Source organism: Liolophura sinensis, chromosome 9, assembly GCF_032854445.1.
Source record: "Liolophura sinensis isolate JHLJ2023 chromosome 9, CUHK_Ljap_v2, whole genome shotgun sequence".
NCBI lineage: Eukaryota > Metazoa > Mollusca > Polyplacophora > Chitonida > Chitonidae > Liolophura > Liolophura sinensis.
Window position 1 is genome coordinate 7,354,645 of NC_088303.1, and position 15,558 is coordinate 7,370,202.

Consider the following 15,558-nt stretch of genomic DNA (forward strand, 5'->3'; position numbering starts at 1 on the left):
ATCCTAAAATTAAACACACATCTTCTGATCTTTTCACTAAAGAAAATTTGAAAAACAAATAATCAATTTAAAAACTAAAAACCATATATCTTATCAGGAGGCCTGCAGATTAGTTTAGCCTTCTAATACTTCTCGGAAGACTTCGTTTGCCAATGTGGCCAAGCAAATATCAGGTATTGCTACTCAAACTTCATTGACTTGCCCTATTGAAAACGACAATTTTCGGCTCAACCTGCGTTTAATACTTGCTCAACCCAGACTACGTAAGGTACAACAAATAAAACCACTAAACAGTACCGAACAGACTGATAAACCCGAACCGAACCCCTTTACACATAATGAAAAAAAAGTCCAAAAATAAACCTGAAAATAATAATAAACCTAGTGGCCCCACAGAGCGTCCGTCTAAAGCTACTAGAGACCCTGTTCAAACATTCTATAAGCTGGGATTGTTGGAGGACATTGGTCCTTCGAAATCGGATGCGGATGTGATGGATATATCACCGCACATGGGAGATCTTACAGGCGATCTCCAAGGAAGGGTCGTCCTCTGTCCATACAAAGATAAATAACCTATACGTCTCCCTCCATAATGTCTATATGACAAAATTATACAACGGAATTGTCTAGGTCTGAAGATAAATTTCAATGAAATAGCACAGCTAGTTAAATCATTAAATCCTGTTGTACTTTGCTTTTAGGAAACTCACCTGAAAACATCTGATAAAAAGAAAAAAAAATCTTAAAAATTATTCATTATTCGGCACTTATTCACATGAAGAAGAGTTTGCTGTGGGAGGCTCCTCCATTTTCATGAACAACAATAATATTCACAGCCCTGTTGCTCTGTATACGGAGCTTAAGACTGGCAGTTCTTGTTTCATTGTCTGAAATTGAGACTGTGGCCGTTTTTGTTTCATTGTCTGAAGCACTCACATTATGTTCGGTGTATACTCCTCCGAAAATTTCTTTGTCAGCCTTCCAGTTCCATAATTTAATAGAGCAATTGCCAAGACCTTTTTTAATAATGGGATATTTTAATTCCCATAAACTCTTATGGGGCAGCAATAACATAAATAATACGGACAAGATAGTGGAAGACTTATTATCTAAGGAGGAAATGTGTCATTTCAATGATGGTTCTAATACCCATTTACATCCGGGTGATGGCGCTTATTCTGCTATCGATCTCACTATCACAAATCTAACATACTTTTCCCTGATTTTTCTGGGAAGGTTCATGAGCTGCCGAAAGAACTTGACAAAACTAAAATCCAAAAGTAAACCCTGATACGACAATAACTGTCGTAAAGACATCAAGGGCCGACAAAATGCTGAAAGCAGATTTAATAATTGTCGATTACCCAAGTCCAAGAGACGATCTTGGCATTACGTCAAAAACAGCCATGCGTAAGACCTGGACCATGGTTCAGAAACTTAAGGAGAAAAATAATACAGCAAAACTCCAGCATTTAAAAGATGGAGATTAACTTCTTCATTTGATATAGATAATAAAATAGCTGAGGCAATTTCTAAGAAATCTTCTTCCGAGAATTATACTTCAGAATTTCAACATATTAAAACCAGAAAAAGGAAGTTCAGTTCCCATTTACTTTTAAAAATTTAGAAGATTACAGTCGTCTTTTTAATATGGATGAAGTTAAAACTGCTTTAAAAAAGGCACTCGATACTGCTTGTGATCCTAGAAACGTATATGAACGTAAGTTTCTCAATCATTAACCACCTGAGCCACTTGAGACTTTCCTGAACCTACTTAGTAATAGAGACATTTTGAGAAATATTTAAAGAAGACGTGGTGTATATATATATATATATATATATATATATATATATATATATATATATATATATATATATATATATATATATATATATTCTGAGAAATATTTAAAGACGTGGTATATATATATATACAAATTCACCCCATGTTCACCACGGAATGAAAGGGGATACCCAGCAGGAAACACCGAGGATTCCACATGACTAGATGGCTTCAATGAGCAAACCCAGTTCCCCACCACGAACTCCTCCGTCTCCCACCCAATGAACAAGGTCAAACATCAGACACACACTAATCGATTGACCCATGAGCCATCGCCTCACACGTAGTCCCGCAAACGAAATTTAAGAAATAACATTTTTTCTCTATAGAGTGTTGTAACGGAAGAGTTTGAGACCACACACAGGGAAGATGTGACCAAGCGGATTGATCGGACCTGGAACATCCGTCCTCCCGTCTCTCTCCAAGTAAATGCCAAAGTGACATGACCAACACGCCCTCAGCCATCAGGATTTCGTCTTCAGAGATTTCAGGTCGGAACCCACGGAAAACAGACCGCCTCACGGTTGTCTCTTACACAACCGAGATGTGAGCCCATTATATACATCGGACCAACACGGGAGAGTTCTATGTTAGTCGCCTTTTCCGACAAGATTGCGTGAAGGGCGGAGGTCCTATTCTTTCCACCCTGGAGACCCCAAAGGGGGGGGGGGGGTACCACGTGAACCAAAGAGAATCTTTACTAAACGATCTGAAGAATAAAACATATTTTAGCACGACGTCGAATGTCATACAACTGACTGAGTAACTAAATATTATTAATAAAGTAAATAAAAACAAAAATAAGTCTTTCCCTAAGAGGATGAGTCATTCTCTCATCCTGATAGAATTAGCCACTCCCCAAAGAGTTCCAGCCCGCAAATGCATCTCCTGGTAGCTGTTAAAACAAGCGAAACCTAAGATTCGGAGATCCTGAATCGAACCGGGGTCAAGTCATATCCACAAATTTGCTTTGCGCTTGGCACTGAGAAATTAAAGCAAAAATGTGGGACTGGCAGATTCTGTGTGGGTGTAAGGTGACTGGGTGTAGGGTCATGTCTGGTGTCATCGGCGTGGTACTTCAGTCGCGACAACGCTTTGGCAGCGTGGACGCCCCTGACACAAGAAGACACGGTATAAATGCACACAACTAATGACTCATCATGGTAATATGTACATAAATTTATGCATACATACACACATACAAGTAACTGGTGTATATGGGTGCTTCTGATGGCGTGTTCTGAACACACCGGTGACGTGCTTTGGACATGTATCCATTGCGTAAGAAAAATGGCCAGTTCAGTTTGGAAATAAGATTACATTACCTTGAAAAAAGGTTGGATAATAACAGATGTGAAGTAGCCTGTGTTATGTAGACCTCAGTACTGGCATGTCCTCGACAGCAGTTCGAGTTAAGCTCTAAGTTACACGTGTTTGGCGTTCTCATGAACTACAGGAACAAATGCCTTGTATATACAGAAGTCGGTTGCAAATATTTACATACGTGTCTATATCTATATAGTATTTGTACCGGTCAGTTTCATTTTAACCTATATCCGGCGACAGCGTTGCAAGTAAGTGTATGAATATTTCAAAGGTCCCGATCAGCAAATGAGCCAAATGGGTTTAACAGGCTTAAGCTGGAGCATCCAAACACTCATAAAAACGCACTGTGGTCGTAATGAGGCACGTAAATTTCCACTTTGCTTTTAGTTGAGACGAATAAATCTGGACATACTGTGTTGTGTGGTAATTAAGTGGTGTATGAAAACCCAGATAAGAAAGAAGAACTGACAGTCGCTGTTATTATTTTTAAACAGACTAGTCACATCATAAATTCAATCATAACATTCCCTTGTCTTGTTTTCGGTTTCTAAGACAAACTAAAGATCAGATGGACACCATTGTTCTTTACAATTTTATGAAACGAGGACGTTGGGGAACAAATTTCAGGGATATGTCGGGTGAAAGCAAAGTCTTCAAACCCAAGATAACTTTCAAGCCAAACTCCAACCTGCGTCGAGAGAACGTCATATCATGGAAATAATGTCGCGTTATATCACGCGTTGTACCACGTTACAGCCCAAACAAAAAAACAGAGAAAGTCAATATATATATATATATATATATATATATATATATATATACATATATATATATATATATATATATATACATACAGATTTGTGCGTTTAATGCGTTTAAGGATCATCGCATCCATTATATATACTGAAGTCGGTGCCAGTAGATGCGCTATGTACAAAAAATTATAGGTGGTGATGCCACTGTTACGTGTAATAGACACGCTATCCATCTTACAATTAACATGCGCTACTAACACGGACAGACAGACTGACCTACCTGTATTGGACACAGTCAAAACTACTAGATTGAATGCAAGGAAATATTATCATTTTGGAGGTGAACCATTGGATAGTGTTGGACTGTGAGATTTTTTTGCCAATAGCAAATGTTCACATCGTATGCTATTTTTCACTGCTTTTCGTTTAGTTCAATAGTTATCCACAACAAATCTAGAAGAGTAACAGCTTGTCTTAAATCTCTCGTATGACAAACGAAACACTGTACAGCCTGCATTACACCAGTGGCTAAAATCTTATGCCGTGCAAAGCAGCACAACATCAAAGACAACAGAGATTCAGAATAAAAACATTTTGAAAGCAGCCAGAAAAACTATATGCATTAATAACTATATGCACTAATGGGAGACGAAAAGAAGAGACTTGCTGTTCTGACAGCCGCAGCGGCAACATTCCAAATCCTTCCAAATATCAGTATCTATAGATTTATAATCCACAAAGTTAGCCATAATTTCAGCAAAACTTTGCTGAACTATACGAAGATTTGTATTAGATTTATTATATTTACGTAGATCAAATATCAGTTTAGGTTATGGAAGAAGCCAGGGAGGAGACACTGGAGCTATTTCCTCTAGCTTGATCTTACCTTCCACAATATGGTCTCGTATACGAAGATCAAAGGAAGGGATCTTACCGAAACTTTTATTAAATTTATCTACGTATGATGGATTGAAAACTCAGTCGTAGGGAGGGTTTGTTGGATTAGCTTTAAGCTTTGTAGCATATTGGAGGCTCAGTTTAATATGTCGGTTATATGAAGAAGGCTGATTTGCCTCTACTTAGAAACTCTCTATTGGCCAGGTTAGCACCCCAATCGGTGCTAGACACGACCTTAGTTATGTTGAGAGGCTTTGTACATTTAGCTTAAGTATGTTCATATGATGTATAAAAGATAATTTGGAATCGAATAATATAACCCAAAATTTAGGTTCCCCAACAATTTTAATCTGTTTACCACAAAACTTTAAATCAGATTTAAGATGTATACAAAATTTATACCGACGTTTTTAGATGTTGAAAATCTAAAACTATTCTCAGTTGCCCATTTCTCGATCTTATTGAATGAATGAATGAACGATTATGGCTTAGCGCCACCTGGGCAATATTTCAGCTATATCGTGGCGAGAACATGTTTAAACCAGGAAACCGTGAATAGTTTTCGATATAATCTGATGAACTGCCAAAACCTAAAGGAAAACATACGAACATGTTTAAAAGCAGTTAAAAAAATAAAATTTCAGTTAAAGAACCAAAATTGCTTTTTATTGTCGGCACTAAATATATGTAAACTATATTTTCTTATATAGACCAAATGGGCAAATGAAGTGTGCAGAGAAGCATTAGAGGGTAAGACTAATTTCAATGCTTCCCGATAAGACACATTGTTTTTGACTTTAACGAAAAATGGACAGTCCCTAGAAGAGGCCATGTGACCGCCACCGCAATTGCAGCACTTAACTGTGCTGCTATAGTCGACACCATCATGACCATCACTGCTGCATCGGAAACAAAGCAATTTCTTTATACATAGGCCCTTGCCGTGACCAAAGTTTTAACAAGTGAAAGAAGATGTCGGTTTAGGGGTATATAAATCCACATTAACCATATACGGGTCAATAGAGATATACGACAGAAGGGAGATAGTGTTGAACGTCAAGAAATATGTATTTAGTTCAGCAATGTTGCCAGATTTCTTTGTGGTGAAGCATTTCACTCTGGTAAGACCCTGTGATTTTAATTTTGAGCATATTGCCTCTTCAAATATGTCAATAATATCACCATCCCTATCACGTATTATTCACTGACAAATTCAAGAAAACTTCATGACAACTTTGACTGTTGTTCCGCAAACGAAATTTAAGAAGTGATATTTGTTCTCTAAAACAGTGGTGTTGTGGAGGAAATTGGGACCACGCAAACGCAAGACGTGACCAAGCCGATTGATCGAGCCGGGCCCAACCGACCCCCGTCTCTCTTCACGTAAGCGCCAAAGTGGAGTGTTAGACGTGAGGGTCTTGCAAGACCAACACGCCCTCAGCCACCATGATCCCGTACTCCGAGCCCTCGGTCACAACCCACGGCAAACAGGTCGCTCCCCGCTTGCCTCTCACACAACAGATGTGAGTCTATTATATTCACCTTGCCCACATGATAGAGCTCTAAGTTAGTCGCCTTTTACGGCAAGATTGCCCAGAGGGCTGAGGTCCTTTTCTTTTCATCCCCTAGACCCCACGAAGGTGCCACTTGAACCAAAGAGAATATTTATCAAACGATTTCCAATGTAAAATATATTTTAGTACGACGTTGGATGTCATATAACTAACTGAGGGACTAAATACGTCAATAAAGACATAAATAAGTTTTTCCCTAAGAGGTGAGCCATTCGCTCATCAGCCACTCGCCGAAGAGAATTTCACATTGATCAGAAACGAATGGAACCTTCATATATAACATTCTTATGATGGGCTAGACAAAGGATTGACGTCACAACAATCGTTTAAATTCGTCTAAAAGTAAAAGTTTTTATGGTCTTCCTGGACATTTTAAGGCCTTGTGTTCGTGAGTTCGAATCAATATTCACCGTATACCATTCGAAGGCGCACTCAGGTGGAATAAGTCGTCATCGCTCACCACTCAAACCACAATTCCGCCAGCGTAGATTTCAGCGTAGAAAAATAATCAAGACAATAGCGTGACCTCACAGCAAACGTTTAACTATGGAGAACACACTGTTGCTCGAAGAAGAGTTCGAATCTTTGTAGATTTCTTGTGTATTAGTAAAGATATGGGTTGTCTTGCATTAAATAAGTGTTATCATGAATTAGAGTGTATAACTGTTAAGCAATGGTATAACGTATCGTAAGACAACTATAGCAAAATCATACGTGAATAGTGGTTGAGAGCACATGTGGTTCATTAGCTATCATTAACATTAACATGTTATGCGTAGCGGAAATATAAGGCTGAATATTTTTGATTGGTGCATAACTGGGTGCTCAATAATTTGTCAGAAACAACATAGGTTTTGTAGTGATATATATAGCGGTCTGCGTTATATTAGGGGCAATAAAGTCTTTTTCAGTTCCACTGCATACAGGGGTTACCATTCATGGGATGTTTCCGTGTTCATTGAGCTGCTTGAATTTCTCATTAATAACATCTATGTGAAATTCGGCGAAACCATATATCAACAGTGTACAGGAATTCCTATGGGTACAAATGGCTATATTTGTTACCACTGATTACGACTCTGTGCAGAAATTATTAAGGAGTAATCCTCACCATGCCCGATCTTTCTCATTCACTAAACGGTATACTGATGATCTGCTGGCTTTTAACAACCCATGTATAGCAAAGGCTGTGAAAAATATTTACGCATCTTCGCTGGATTTAAACGAAACCACGGACTCTCCAGACGGTAATCTTTTCTTGACCTATGTTTTCACAAACATCAAAGCAGTTTCTTCTCTCTCCTTTCCACATGAGGGATAGTTTCAATTTTGACATTGTAAATTATCCTTGCTTGGACAAAAGTATACCTAAGGGTCTTGCATATGGGGTGTTCATATCTCGCCTTGTGGCACTTGTTAGGCCCTGAGTGTTTTGTGACGATTTCAATCAACGTCACAAGTTTTTACCACAAAAAGTCGTGTGTCAAGGTTATTCTATCTAACACCTTCACTCCAAGTTTCTTATGTTTTACAATGAGTGTAACTCTCTTGTGAGTAAAAATGAATAAAGCGTGCAGAATCTCTGGCGCTCTGCTTCATGATTGTGTCAAATTCCGCTGGATCTGGGACTAGGAGTCGTATGTTCGTATGTGTTCAAGTAGATCGCCGCCTTGGATAATATGAACAGTTGCAATGAAAGCTGACATTTTAGCATGGCACACGGTTTGAATACTGATTTCTAGTAGCCTAGAACATACCTTGCAACATCACTGAAAACTGTTGACTGCTTTTCGTTGCATGATTCCGTTCTATTTCCGTACTTTATGTACGTTTTCAGTTTTTTCTTGGTGGTGTGTGCTATTCCTCGTTTTTGGAAAATTGGTCTTGAGATGATTGACCTGGAGCATTTTTTTTGGTTGACGGCTGGTATACGAATCACTGTTTCGACATATAGATTTCCCCACTGCACAGTGTCTAATGCAGTTGAAACTTTTCAATGTGACTGAAGTAGGATACTATTTTTTCGCTTTTATGACCTATACATTGTTTCAAACAACGAAAAGAAAGGTAAAACAGATCTGAAAAATGAAATAGAATTTCGAGTGTGTCGGCAGCTGTCAATCACATTTTCAGTGTATAGTCAGTTTCACTTCCCGAGGTGCACAGTTTCTTGCACTGAGGCCGATTGACCGCTTACTACACCAGCTCATTTACACTAAGCACACTGAGATCTAGAAAGGGATACCGACTCGAGTGAAGTATGTTTGTTCACTTTTGAAAATTAATGTTCAGTGAATCCTTGCGAAATAACAATGATGCAAGTTTCTGGATATAGTTCTGACTTGTTTGTTTACCTTACTGGTAATATGACAACTGACTTGCCCTTTTGCCCGTAAGAATGTATGGGTGTTCCCAGCAAATGATGTCTACGATCACATAGCCTGGTTGTAGACAATGGGAACATGCAAGTGAAGATTTTCGGAAAACACGTACGCCTTTATATTACACCAATAAAACGTGTCGGGAATGTGCGTGTGCTTACGGCGATTGTGAGGCTAATGGGGTGGTAGTGAGGAGTCTTTAAGAGTTCCTGCCTACCGAACATGGATGTAGAGAAGATGTCTATCTTATTCAAGCCGTTAGGTAATCATTTCGTTACATGTTTGTGGGAAGCCAGAGGACGGCTGGTCAGGGACATCTGTGACAGCTTTACAATCCATTCGAGATAACGATTCCGCTGTTTGAAATTCCCACCAGGACGGTCGACGGAGGCCCAAATGTGTCTGTGGGAAGAATATTGACACGTGGCTGTTGCTCCTTGGTAGTTTTACAACCCGATTTGCCGAAACCATCGCCAGGACTCAAAGCGCTACTTGTTTGTCTGATTGAGGCTTAGCGTTGCTTTGAAACAGTTTAGGTCCTATCACGACGGCATTTTCTGTGACACATTGTGAACATATTTATGTACACCCCCACCCAGTCGGAAACGGGCAACGTTACAAAACTGCGTCAATGTTCTTCTTTGTAACTTTCCTCGTAAATCACGTCGTCTTGTAGTATTTTACCCTATGGATGAAATCATTTACAAAAAAAGGTAAGACAGGCAGGAGTTACAAAATTTTTAAGCAGTGGCCACATTGCCTGGCCAGCTTCACGAACGCTTATCACCAGGAATCGTATAGTACCAAGCTAACAAACTTGGGATTGAACTTAGGATCTTACAGACACCAAGGAAGATCTGATCAATAAATGTTTAATAATATTTAAGGTCATTTAGGAACCAATCCTAAAAATTTATATAATGAGACAAAAATTTTTGTCTTTTTCATTTAGTGTTTGACATTAAATATAGAACTTCCATGTACATTAAGGATTCATTGTCTCTGGAGAACTGGCCATGTAAAAAAGCAGTCATTTATAAATTACAATTTTAGGGGATGCAATCAACATTGACTTATTTTCAATATTTCCAAATATGACCTACAGGTTTATGTTCTTCTCCGCGATTGTAGTTTAAAGATTACCCCTTCAAAAATTACAGCTATAGAGTGTTCAATGTGTGCTGAGATAGTAGTGATAATGTCAGTACTCAAATCATTAGTGGAGATGTAACCCTGCGCATCACGCATATTTTTGTGTGGTACGTCTCTGGTTACAAAAATGTAATTTGCTGCAATGTCTAAAAGACTGTCAAGGAATTAAGACTCAAGAGAAATAATGAACATAATAGCAGTAATGTAAGTGCTAAGTGTTTTGAAAGCCAGGCGAATCAATCACCTTAGCCCTATAGATAACATGTAAAACTAGATCTTACAGTAAATATCCTGTGACAAGCTTAAATGCTGTGGTTTGGCAAGGTAGTAAAATTGAGTGTATGAAGTGTATTCCCTTGTACAGAATAGGTACTCTGACCAACTGTTCGTGGAGGACATTAGGGTTTCTTATGAAGTACTTGATGCTTGCATCTTTACATTTATTTATGTGATTAGAATGAATCAGAAGTTATTGGTATAGACTGACCTATATTTTAAATACGATATGGTTGTAAACCAGCCATATCTGACAAGGACACTTTTGTTTATGTCTTCGAATGATTTTGGTAAAACGGAGAGGGGAAAAAAAGAGACACTTCTAGCCAACCGAGGTACCTACTGACACCTAAAATTATCAGTTACAGAATTAGCTGTATATCACATATTATGGTTTATTAAAAAACTAAGAGCCTGGTGATTTGTTACTCGTCTAAGAAAACTTGACATAGATGTTATGATAACGGCCTCCGCTTGGTAGGCGAAAGAAACACGGGTGGACGGAAACGACGTCAGGCACAAAAGCTCAGCAGAACTCTGAAGATCGGATCTATTTACTGGTTATGTGTTTCTCGTTGTTAATGAGAAACACTATGTATATACTAAGGCAATAGTTGGCTCCGCTTACCAAGGGTTTTTTGCAGGAGGATAAACGTCATAAAAGTACACCGCGAGAAGAAAGATTGATGCGGTCTACAGTAAGATGTTAATCAAATTGGACTCCACTAGCAGACAGGAACATCCCTTTAGTATCCAGACTGTCTGGTGAACGAGAATGCATATGGTGGATTCAAGACACCTTGTGTAAAAATAAAGGTAGGATAACTTGAAACAATCCTGACCCAGGGCGGTGCTGGAATTTTACATAGGATGTGAATTCTACATAGAATTTGAGGATGTTATAACCAGCGGCCTGACAAAGGCCGGTACTAGAATTTTACATAGAATGTAAAGATGATATAGCCGGTGACCTGTGAACCAACAGAAATATCTGTCTTAATCCTAATCTCAAACGTCAACATTTTGGTTCTGCTGGAGCAGTAATCCTCGTTGGCATCATGAATCACTCAATCCGGTGTGGAAAGTCTTCACGTTGTTACATACATGGCCGTACATTTAAAAATAATTATCAGACTACAATCTTAGCTGATGTTTATGCCAGGCTGTCTTTCAAACTATATTGTTTTAAGACATTTGTCTTATTAATCTTTAAAAGATGTGGAAAAAGAGAGAGGACAAAATTGGATGAGGAATAAAAGGAAATACTAGTAGTACGGCGAAGTTGGCCAATTCCTAACATATATGTACAAGATTATATATTGCGGCAATATCAAATATTTTTAAGGCCAATGTTTTACTTGAATAAAAACTAACCAACAATAAACTCTTTACAAAAAAAATAAAATTACGTTGATCGTGTAAAAGATTGTGTGGAAAGTAGCACAGTACAGTTGGACGTCATCATGTAGGGCCTTTTATCAAAGATTTGCTCACAGCACAGTTGGAGGTCATAATGTAGGGCCAGGTATCAAAGATTTGCTCAAAGCACAGTTGGACGTCATCATGTAGGGCTAGGTGTCAAAGATTTGCTCACAGCACAGTTGGGCGTCATCATGTAGGGTCAGGTGTCAAAGATATTCTCACAGCACAGTTGGACGTCATCATGTAGGGTCAGGCATCACCAGGGAAGTGAAAAACAGTGTATACTTTGGTCGAATGACAAAGGAGTCTGGTCATGGTAACCGTTGTCATGGCAATTAGGACAGATCTAAGGTGTGTCAAGTGCTTTGGTAAACATCCCCGATACAGCAAAATTCCTTCAGAAGCAGTGTTGTTTGGTGTTGTCCAGAGCAAATATTTGGTAAGCTGTTTACTTTTAAGGAAATTTATAGATAAATAACTTCTGCTGAATGCTTCCGTTGTGCGAACAATGTCACAGTTTGAGTTGTGCCATTCCAGTTGAATTTGTTGAGCTACGATTGAAAAGACATTGACTCCTTGCCTTTGACAAACTGAACATTTTGCAAAGCTTTTCACATTATTCTTGAACTGTTATGAAGAGCCAACGAAATGCACATGTATGCGGGAAAAAACGTGTATTATTTAACAGGTATAATTTTCTTTGGAAAGGAAGAGAAATGCAAATGAACTGTCTACCTTTAAGGACAGTTGTATACAAATGTTCCAACGCATTTTGTAGCATGTCTTGGCCCTTTCAACCTGTCCTGCTGTATTATTATAACATTTTATCGAAGAAATTGGTTGACAGAAGTATAATATTATTTTTCCGATATTCGTATGAACTTTTTAACTGAGATTTATATCAGTTTCCATTCGAATGCGTTTATGTGTTACTATGCCTTGGGCATGCATACATGCATTAAATAAGTTTTGTGGAAATGTCAAATCTATGCCTTGGGCATGCATACATGCATTAAATAAGTTTTGTGGAAATGTCAAATGTCCAAAGGCTTGAGTTATCAAATCATGTGGTTATAAAACAGAGACAGAAACAGTAAGACATGATCTTTAGATCAAAAGAAGGTCCGCAGGCAGATACAGTTGCAGATTCACCATGGCGCGGTTCGCCAGATTTAACGCTGAAAAGAAATGTGTTATCAAGTACGATCATCACACCTTAAATGCATCACTTATTGATTACAAAATTGAAGTTTTCTATTAGGCTCTATTGATGTACACAGAAATAGTTCTTTACCTCAGACAAAATACTGACAACAGAGAATCAAAGTGGCGTTAAGTCATCATAATTCATTTATGTTAAACCTTAAAAGATCTGTTGGTAAGCAGATTAACTAGGCGTCTATAACTCGCTCCAACCTGTACTTCAAATGGACGGGAATTAATTCCAAAACTGTTTGGTTTTCTTAAAACTTCTAACCACTGCAACACGCCTATCCATACACGTACCTTCGTAAGAGCCTGTAAGTACAGCTAAGGACTGGGGGACTATTAGTAGCAGTGTGTTAAGAGTGTGTATTACGTCGGCTTTCCATGAAATGTAGTTTTCTGTTTATTTATTTTATTAGTTTATGTGTTGGTGTTTAGCGGAATACTAAAAAAATGTTATTTCATACCACGGTGGCGAGTTAATGCTAACAAAGTGCAATAAAGAAAAAATCCAGACCTCAAGGCTACATTGAACTCGCTGGTGTTCATGGATTCAAATTTTGGGAGATCGATGTACTGCTTGTAAATAAAACGTAACTAAACTGCGCAAGTTCACTTCTGCACCTGGTTAGTACAACGTCGTGCACAAAGAATATTTCAAAACATTATGCCCGACTTCAAGACGGATTCTCCTTTGAGAATCATTAATTATGAAGCAAAAAGTAATACTGTTGTGAATGTTTGTACATTGACAGGATTTAGCAGCTATCGCATAAAATTGTCATAAATTATGGTTAGCTATAGAATGATCTGGAAACTCTTATTACCTATAACTTCGCGCCCTCATATGTACCTACACGTGTGCATTGTTAGCACGCAAGGAAGAACCCCTGGCACAACACTTTTCCAACTCAGTTTTTGGAAACCTTTCGTGCCTAAATTAATTCTTGTATATAATCTACTAATAATGTACTGGAGTTCCACAAAATTCTGTTCGTGGTCCTCTGCTATTTATTCTTTATATATATTCTTTATTATACCCTTATTTATCCCTTACTTACATAATGCAACGTTGTGTAGGGTAATACTTACACAACGCACCTCCTCCCCCTGATACGCATTCAAAAACATGTTTATCATCATAACATATACACTTTCTTTACCAGTATCCTCTTAATTTATGTATGCATTTGATGTAATGTGCTTTGTTGTTCTCTGTTGCATTTCTGGTAAAATAAATAAATAATAATAATAATAGTTCATTTTTCTTTCTGGTCATGAGTATGAAAGTCGAAAAGATACTGCTCATGCACTGCAGCGGAATGCGTCCGGCCCACGACTGACCGATGAATGGATAATGTTACTCTTATTATCTTCATGCTAGAGTATAGGCCATCACTGACTTTGATTGCCGTTTCCATGAAATCTCTTGTTTTCTCATCGTAGCGTGTCTACTTAATTGAACGTGTGTCGATATGATTCCGTAGGTCTGACCCACCTTCACCGGCGCCCTGGATTGGGCTTTGCCTTCGTGGATTGGTATCAAAGTCAATACATAACGGATTGCCGGGTAATCCAATGTGCCATTGGTTGTTGAAACTGACAGCCTAGAGACTAAACTATGGCGATTAATCATTGATAAAAACCATGCAAGGGTAGCAGTTCGTCTGTACTCGAGCCACGTGTCAGTAGAATAAACAAAAGCAACCATCTAGCCATGGTTAATGCAGGCTCTTCCCTCAGACATCCTGGCGGTATATCCATGTAGAACAAGCATTTACCATATATTATTAGACACTATGCAGTCGCCACTTATCCTTATTCATGTTTTTGTGAAGCGGACTTATCAAGGTTGCTTGGAAACAAATGGCTACTCTCGCCTGCGTTGTTGTAGCCTGTATCCGGCTTAGATTTTGTGTATCAATTGTTTATTTATTTGATTAGTGATTTACGTCGTACTTTAGAAGATTTCACTTTTACCACAGTGACAAGCATTATTATGGGTAAAAAACCAAGCAGGGCCCGGGAGCAACCCACGACCATCCGTAGGTTACTGGAACACCTTTCCACGTACGCCCGCATGCTGGCTTCCTCTTCGGCCGAAAGTGGGAAGGTCTAAAAAAAATTTTGGGAGATCGATGTACTGCTTGTAAATGAAAGGTAACTAAACTGCGCAACATGCGGATGGTCGTGGGTTTCCCCCGGGCCCTGCTTGGTTTTTACCCATAATAATGCTGGCCGCCGTCGTATAAGTGAAATATTCTTGAGTGCGGCGTAAAACAAAAATCAAAAAAAAAAAAACAAAAAAAAAACGTACGCCCGGAGAGAAAACAAGCATTGGCGAGAAGCACGTGGATCATTGTACTCCGGCAGCTCGCTAAACATTAAAGATGATTCATATTATGTTCGATAGTCAGTCAATGAATTATTCCTTATAATCATTCATTCAATGAAACAATCCCATATGTGTTTTGATCAAATGTTTTACTGCATAATTATACTGGAAACTAATTCTAACTACTGAATATTCACAGCCAACTCTCCTAGCAGAAAATTTCCTCAAATTAAATTGAAAATGTCTACGTTAAGCTGAGCATTGGGGAGAGTATAGGTGAATTAAACTATGTAATCAGGAAAATACACGACCATAAACATTTTTATGACAAGTTGCCAAGATACATCAAGCTGTCTAATGTTTAGGAGGCTTTCATTTCGCACAATGAGCG